Source organism: Rattus norvegicus, chromosome 16 (assembly GCF_036323735.1).
Source record: "Rattus norvegicus strain BN/NHsdMcwi chromosome 16, GRCr8, whole genome shotgun sequence".
In the NCBI taxonomy this organism is placed as follows: domain Eukaryota; kingdom Metazoa; phylum Chordata; class Mammalia; order Rodentia; family Muridae; genus Rattus; species Rattus norvegicus.
In genome coordinates this window covers 25,661,344-25,668,845 of record NC_086034.1, presented here as the reverse complement: position 1 = coordinate 25,668,845, position 7,502 = coordinate 25,661,344, and the positions used below count along the sequence as shown (strand labels likewise).

General features: G+C 50.0%; 1 long non-coding RNA gene across 1 annotated transcript; it reads right to left on the bottom strand.

Moving 5' to 3' along the window:
* Window positions 1–469: 469 nt before the first annotated feature.
* On the bottom strand, window positions 470–7,159 carry LOC134482365 (uncharacterized). Its single transcript, XR_010058370.1, has 2 exons — window positions 1,817–7,159; window positions 470–1,471 (listed from the first exon to the last, which is right to left on the bottom strand). It is a non-coding gene; the product is annotated as an uncharacterized LOC134482365 (long non-coding RNA).
* Between the last annotated feature and the right edge of the window lie 343 nt (window positions 7,160–7,502).

The following is a 7,502-nucleotide window of genomic DNA, read 5'->3' as shown; positions in this document are numbered from 1 at the left end:
CTCCCCCACCCCCATTGGGTTGAGGGTAGCAAAGATGGAATATAAATTTTTATAAATAATAACTCAGGAATACTGGAGGGGAGGTGTTAGCTGTGTGAATGTTGGGAGTGGCTCAGCCACTGAGCTGATTAAGGCATGATAAATATAAGGCTGAGTGTGTGTGTGAGTGTGTGTGTGTGTGTGTGTGTGTGTGATCTGTGTGTGTGTGTGATATCTGTGTGTGTGTGTGATCTGTGTGTGTGTGTGATCTGTGTGTGTGTATGATCTGTGTGTGTGTGATCTGTGTGTGTGTGTGATCTGTGTGTGTGTGTGATCTGTGCGTGTGTGTGTGATCTGTGTGTGTGTGTGTGTGATCTGTGTGTGTGTGTGATCTGTGTGTGTGTGTGTGATATTGAAAAGCTCTCAGGGAGAACTTTCCCTCAGGATGGAGACCCTCCAACTCCAAAGACCAGACCGAGACACCACAGGATGCAATCAGCAAGAGGATTTGGTTTATTGTCGGGATACACAGGCACAGGCACCTGCGGGCGCTTCAGTCACTCGGGGGACTGGCGCGCCCCATGGAACCAAGGATGGGCTTTTATAGGATTTTGGGGAGCAGAAGCAAGCATACAGAAGCAGATGCATGGTTACAGGGATATAATTGGTGGATTCTAATATGGCAAGGGTTTAGCCCGGGGGCAAGTTTCCTAGCTACCTTCCTGAAACATAAGGACTGACTCGGCCCCCCAAGGGTTCAGCCTGGGGGCAAGTTTCTTAGCTACCTTCTTGGAACATAACGACTAACTCGGCCCCCCACCAGGGTGTGGGACCTCTCCCGGGGCTTTTTTCATTGTCAGGTGCTCAACCGCAGTCGTCCTGTTGCCAGGCCTTCAACCAAACACATCCTGCTTGGCAGCCGCTTTGTACTCAGTGTTCTAACCTTTTTCTGAACCAGTCATCTTAAATATAGCCTTGCAAAATGGCGTTACTGCTGCTAAGCTGGGGTCTTTCATTCCCCCATTTTTTGCTAACTTTGAGTGAAATCTTTCACTCGACTTGGTCAAGAAATTTCTGTCTGGTGGGGGCTTATTCCCCCACTGACTCTAGGCCACAAAAGGGCTAGGAGGAGCCACGTAGGAGTTTTAACTTTAAGGGGTTTGGAGTGTGCTGAACTCTCCATGTCTGGGGTGTAGTGTTGTGATTAGTCAATTCCTCAGACCGGACTGTCTTGACGTGTGGTGCGTGGATCTAAGTCGAGACTCCGTCTACCTTTAGGGCGGTCGGGGTAGTCAGGAGGACGGTGTAGGGTCCTTTCCACCGTGGCTCGAGATTCTTGGTCTGGTGTCTGCGCACCCACACGGTGTCTCCAATCTGGAACGGGTGTGGCACCACCGGATGTTCAAGCTTGTCCTGGTAAGCAGTGGCCAAAGGTCTCCAGACGTCTCTCTGCACAATCTGTAGGGCCTGTAAATGGGCCCTCAGAGAAGGGCTGTCAGCAAAATCAGCAATGTTTGAATCAAAGAAATGGACAAATGGGGGTGGTGTTCCATATATTATTTTAAAAGGAGTTAGACCATGGGGGCCCGGGGTATTCCGGGCCCGATATAGAACTAGGGGAAGGAGGGCCACCCAATCCTTTGAGCCAGTTGCAAGCGTAAGTTTGGATAAAGTCTCCTTAATTGTTCTATTCATGTGTTTTACCTGACCTGAACTCTGGGGTCTATAGGCACAATGTAATTTCCAATCAATCCCCAGCAATTTGGCCACCAACTGACTTACTTGGGAGACGAAAGCGGGCCCGTTGTCCGACCCCAACACTTGAGGCATGTCATACCTGGGAAAGATTTCCTCGAGGAGCTTCTTGGTGACCATTTTTGTAGTCTCGTGTTTTGTGGGGAAGGCTTCGACCCATCCTGAGAAGGTGTCTACAAACACTAGGAGATACTTGTATCCATATATATCTGGTTTAATTTTAGTAAAATCAATTTCTCAATGGATGTCGGGACGGTGTCCCCTAGGACGAACTCCTTGTCCAATCATGGTCCTTCTCGGGTTAACCTGAGCGCACGCTTTGTAACTCTCAGTCACCTTTTGTATCGCTTTGTCCCGATTTAAAAAACACAGATTTATCTCTTCTCGATCTAGTCATCTTCTTAAACCCCAAATGGGTTAATTTATGTAAAAAGGAGATCAATTTAAAAGTCATTTTTATTGGCATAACTGTCTTTCCTTTGTAGACCCACTGTTTTAGTTGAGGGTGGTAGATGGCCCCCATTTTTTTTTAGGAGCTCTATGTCCTCATGGGCATAAACCCAACTGGTTTGTCCCATTGGTGGGGGCGTGGGTTGGTCTGGGCTATTTAAGGGCAAGATTTATTTGCTCATGGCCGCTTCTCGAGCCGTGGCATCGGCCAGCCGGTTTCTTCGTGCCTCTGGGTTGTGCCCTTTCTGGTGTCCTGGACAATGTATAATACTCAGTCTTTTGGGCAAGAATAGGGCTTCTAAGAGGGCCAGAATTTTAGCCTTATTTTTAATATCTTTATCTTTAGATGTGAGCAGCCCCCGCCTCCGGTAGATCTCCCCGTGGATGTGTGTCATGGCAAAGGCATAACGGCTGTCTGTATATATATTTAGCCTCTTACCTTTTGTCATCTTGAGCGCCTGAGTCAAGGCGATGAGTTCAGCCCGTTGTGCGGAGGTACCAGCAGGCAGGGCTTTCGCCCAAATCACTTTGTCCTCCGTAGTGACCGCAGCTCCAGCCTTTCACTCTCCCTCTGCCAAGAAGCTGTTGTCATCCGTGTACCATGTGTGGTCAGCATTCTGAAGAGGCTGGTCCGATAGGTCCGGCCTGGTTCCATGTACTTCTGCGAGGATTTGTAGGCAGTCATGCTGTTTTGCCTCCTCTGGTAGGGGAAGCAAGGTGGCAGGATTGAGGGCAACTACGGGCCCAAACTGAACCCGTTCTGCATCCAGTAACAAGGCTTGGTAGTGGGTCATGTGGGAATTAGAGAGCCAGCGGTCTGGGGGCTGTTTTACCAAGGCCTCCACTGCGTGGGGTGCTAGGATGGTGAGTGGCTGTCCCAAAGTCAATTTTCTAGCATCCTTGATCAGGACAGCAATAGCAGCCACCATCTTTAGGCACGGTGGCCAGCCGGAGGCCACAGGGTCCAATTTCTTAGACAGGTAGGCCACAGGGCGTTTTCAGAGTCCCAACCTTTGTGTTAGGACCCCTTTAGCATACCCCTGTTTCTCATCGATGAACAGTTCAAAAGGTTTGCAGGAGTATGAGGGTGGGATGTTGAACCCTAAAGTCAGGAGCAAATTGTAAGGGTTTGGAACAGTCAGATGAATATCTTCTATCCTCTTGTTGACCTTTCTCAAGTCTTGTACTGGCCTATAATCTCCAGTGCCGGGTTTCTTAACAGGCAGAAGAGGCGTATTCTAAGGCGACCGGCAGGGGATTAGGATGCCTTGATCTAGAAGCCTCGTAATGTGAGGCCTTATACCTTGATAAGCTTCATGTGACAGGGGGTATTGTTTTATGGAGACTGGAGTTGTAGTGGCCTTTAACTGTGTAATTAAGGGGGGCTGTTGGAGCGCCAACCCCAACCCACCAGTCTCTGCCCAAGCCAGTGTCCTGTCCCGGTTCATAGGGTTAGAACTTGAAGGGGAGTTCCGTGGGGGCCAGTTATTTGGGCCCCTCCTTCCTCAAAATGAATTTGTGCTTTTAGTTTGGTGAGCAGATCACGGCCCAGCAGAGGGTACGGGCAGTCCGGAACATGTAAGAAGGAATGGGTCACCTTACCAGTAGCCAGCTGAACCCGGCAGTCCGTAGTCCATCGGTATTGTTTCTCACCAGTAGCTCTTTGTACCCAGGCCGTCCGGTCGCTGAGTTGTCCTGAAGCTTGGGTGAGGACTGAATGCTGGGCTCCTGTGTCTACCAGGAAAGTAACCGGCTGCCCCCCAACTTTAAGCGTTACCCTGGGCTCAGGGGGGGGCTCCTGGCCCTGACCTCCCTAATCTTTATCTAGAGCCAAGAGGGAGGTTCGTGGTCGAGGCTTTCGGGGTCCGCCAGGCTTCTTGGGGCACTCTCTGGCCCGGTGTCCTTTCTCTTTGTAATAGGCACATTGATCTTTATCCAGCTTCAGCCCCTTTCGAGCTCCCCCCTATCTCCCTTCCTTTCTTGGCCCTGAACTACGGCGGCCAAGATTCGACTCAATTTTCTCTCTTATTAAAAATCTTTTCAGCTTCTTTAAGTAAATCCTGTAATGTATAGCCCTGCAAATTTTTTAACCTCTGTAACTTAGTCCTGATATCTGGAGCAGCCTGCCAGATGAAGGACATAGAGACACTCGTCATTTGTCCTGGGTCATCTGGGTCATAGGGAGTGTACATACGGTAGGCCTCCTTAAGTCTCTCTAGAAAGGCGGAGGGAGTTTCCCCTGCTTCCTGTAATACCTGTTTTACCTGAGCCAAATTAGTAGGGCGTCGTATAGCCCCTCGGAGACCCGCTAGAAGCAACTGGCGATAAAGGCGTAGGTGTCCCTTACCTTCAGCTGTATTAAAATCCCAGTTTGGTCCTCAGGCAGCTGGGTGGGACGCCCATCATCTCCCAGAACATGCTTTCTGGCCTCTAGGAACACTCCTTGTTTTTTTTGTTTTTTCTGAGGTTAAGAGGGCCTGTAAGAGCTGTTGGCAGTCATCCCAAGTAGGCTGGTGGGTAAGTAAAACAGATTCTATTAGGTCGGTGAGTGCCACCGGATCTTTGGAGAAAGAAGGGTTGTGTTGTTTAAAACGGCCAGTATTGGGTCTGGCCACCGGTTCCCTGTCTAAGTGGGAAAACCTGGGAGGTTGAATCTGGCATCACCTCGCGCTTATTGCGCAATCTCCCTGCGACAGGGGAGAAACCCTTATCAGACTGTGGCCCGGCAACTGATCTGGCCGGCGGCTCTGCCTCCTCCGTTTTAGCCGGGCCTGTCAGAGAGAAGATCTATGAGAGGGGAGTTTGGGTCTGCCGGGAGGACAGGTTTCTTAGAAGGCTCTGATTTCACAAAGGTAGAGAGAGGAAGACGTGGCCGGCGGACCGGGCGGGGCCGAGGGGACAGGCTGGGGGTTGAGGGGAGGCCAATTCGGGTCCACGAAGGGTTCCGCCCGGGGGGGGGGTTAAGGCGAGACTCTCTCAAGTGATAATATAAGAAACCTGGTCAGGATGTCCGTGGACGACCCAATCTTGAACCTGTAAAATAATGATCTTATTAAATGTGCCATTCACTGGCCATCCCGCTCCGAAAGTGGGCCACTCGGATGTGTAGAGAGTCTGTCCTTTTCCTTTTTTTTTTTTAACCTCGACGGACTGGTTGTGTGCCCGGTCGTGGCAAGAGTGAGACTTAGGGGCATTGTTAGGGACTGTCCCATGTTAGTTCTAAGGAAGATTAGAACACAGAGAAAACAAACAACACCAACAGTCAAACAAACAACAGACAGGCGTGCTGCACGGCTTTGGTACCAAACTGAAAGCAAAAAGTCAGATGGAGGTGGCAAAGGTCCGGGGCCCTCTGAAAGCCAAAAATACAGACAGAGGTGCCGTTAGTCCGGATCTTTCTCCTCCCAGATTGGGCCCCGAAAAGTCGGGCCCCTAACACCCTTGGAACGTCTTCCAGGGCTGCGGGGCGAGAAGTCCGAGCTCGTCAGCTCCTTCTTCGTCCCACCCAAATTCCAAACAACCTGGCTGAGCGCTCACAGAACAGACCTGGCTGAGCGCTCACAGAACAGACCTGGCTGAGCGCTCACAGAACAGACCCGGTTGAGCGCTCACAGAACAGACAGAATAAGGCAGAACGAGACAAAATCAGACAGACAGACAGATGCCGGCCGGCTTACCTCCCAGTGGGTGGTCGGTGGTCCCTGGGTGGAGGATCTCCTTTCCCGGCCAACGCACCAAATGAAAAGCTCTCAGGGAGAACTTTCCCTCAGGATGGAGACCCTCCAACTCCAAAGACCAGACCGAGACACCACAGGATGCAATCAGCAAGAGGATTTGGTTTATTGTCGGGATACACAGGCACAGGCACCTGCGGGCGCTTCAGTCACTCGGGGGACTGGCGCGCCCCATGGAACCAAGGATGGGCTTTTATAGGATTTTGGGGAGCAGAAGCAAGCATACAGAAGCAGATGCATGGTTACAGGGATATAATTGGTGGATTCTAATATGGCAAGGGTTTAGCCCGGGGGCAAGTTTCCTAGCTACCTTCCTGAAACATAAGGACTGACTCGGCCCCCCAAGGGTTCAGCCTGGGGGCAAGTTTCTTAGCTACCTTCTTGGAACATAACGACTAACTCGGCCCCCCACCAGGGTGTGGGACCTCTCCCGGGGCTTTTTTCATTGTCAGGTGCTCAACCGCAGTCGTCCTGTTGCCAGGCCTTCAACCAAACACATCCTGCTTGGCAGCCGCTTTGTACTCAGTGTTCTAACCTTTTTCTGAACCAGTCATCTTAAATATAGCCTTGCAAAATGGCGTTACTGCTGCTAAGCTGGGGTCTTTCAATATCTGTGTGTGTGTGTGATATCTGTGTGTGTGTGTGATCTGTGTGTGTGTGTGATCTGTGTGTGTGTATGATCTGTGTGTGTGTGTGATCTGTGTGTGTGTGATCTGTGTGTGTGTGTGATCTGTGTGTGTGTGTGATCTGTGCGTGTGTGTGTGATCTGTGTGTGTGTGTGATCTGTGTGTGTGTGTGATCTGTGTGTGTGTGTGATATCTGTGTGTGTGTGATCTGTGTGTGTGTGTGATCTGTGTGTGTGTGTGTGTGTGTGTGTGTGTGTGTGTGTGTGTGTTTCATTTGGGTGCTCGGAACAGTGGGGCAGGTAGACCGAGTAGCATTAATTGCCTACAACAGGCATTTGGAGGCAGAGCCAGCCCAAGGGAATAAGTAGGTGAATACTGTGATATTGTGGTGGATGATTCTGGCTATTGTCGCATAATCCTAGGAAGTCACAGAACTGAGCCTGATCTAATCCAATCAAACTCTCACATGGGTCACTCCTACACTTGCTTTGCATTTTCCCTCTTCCCTTTCCACTCCCTCACTCCTACTTCCTAAGCCCCTTCCTACATTAGATTTTATTGCCGAATAACAAATCAAACTTGTCACCGCACTTTTATTACCTATGATAAAAGTTATCCCTGCCCCGTAAGTCAGAGTTCCGGTAGAATTGACTAAATTCTTCAACTCAGACAGGCCTTGAGTTTGTAATACCCTGACTTCAGCCTCCAAAGTAGTTGGAAATATGAGCCTGCATCATTTGGATAGGCAAGTCAACTGTCAGCTGAAGTTGACACAGCGTTTGGAAGCCATGCCCAGTACTTTTTGTTTTGTGTTTATCAATTTTAAACTTATATAAGTTAACGGGCTTCTTGTGATATCTGCTATACGTGTGTGTCTAAAACAATGGACGCTGTAGTTACGCATCCTCTTTCCCAACTGCATCTCTTTCTTATCCCCTGACCCACACCACTAGGGCCT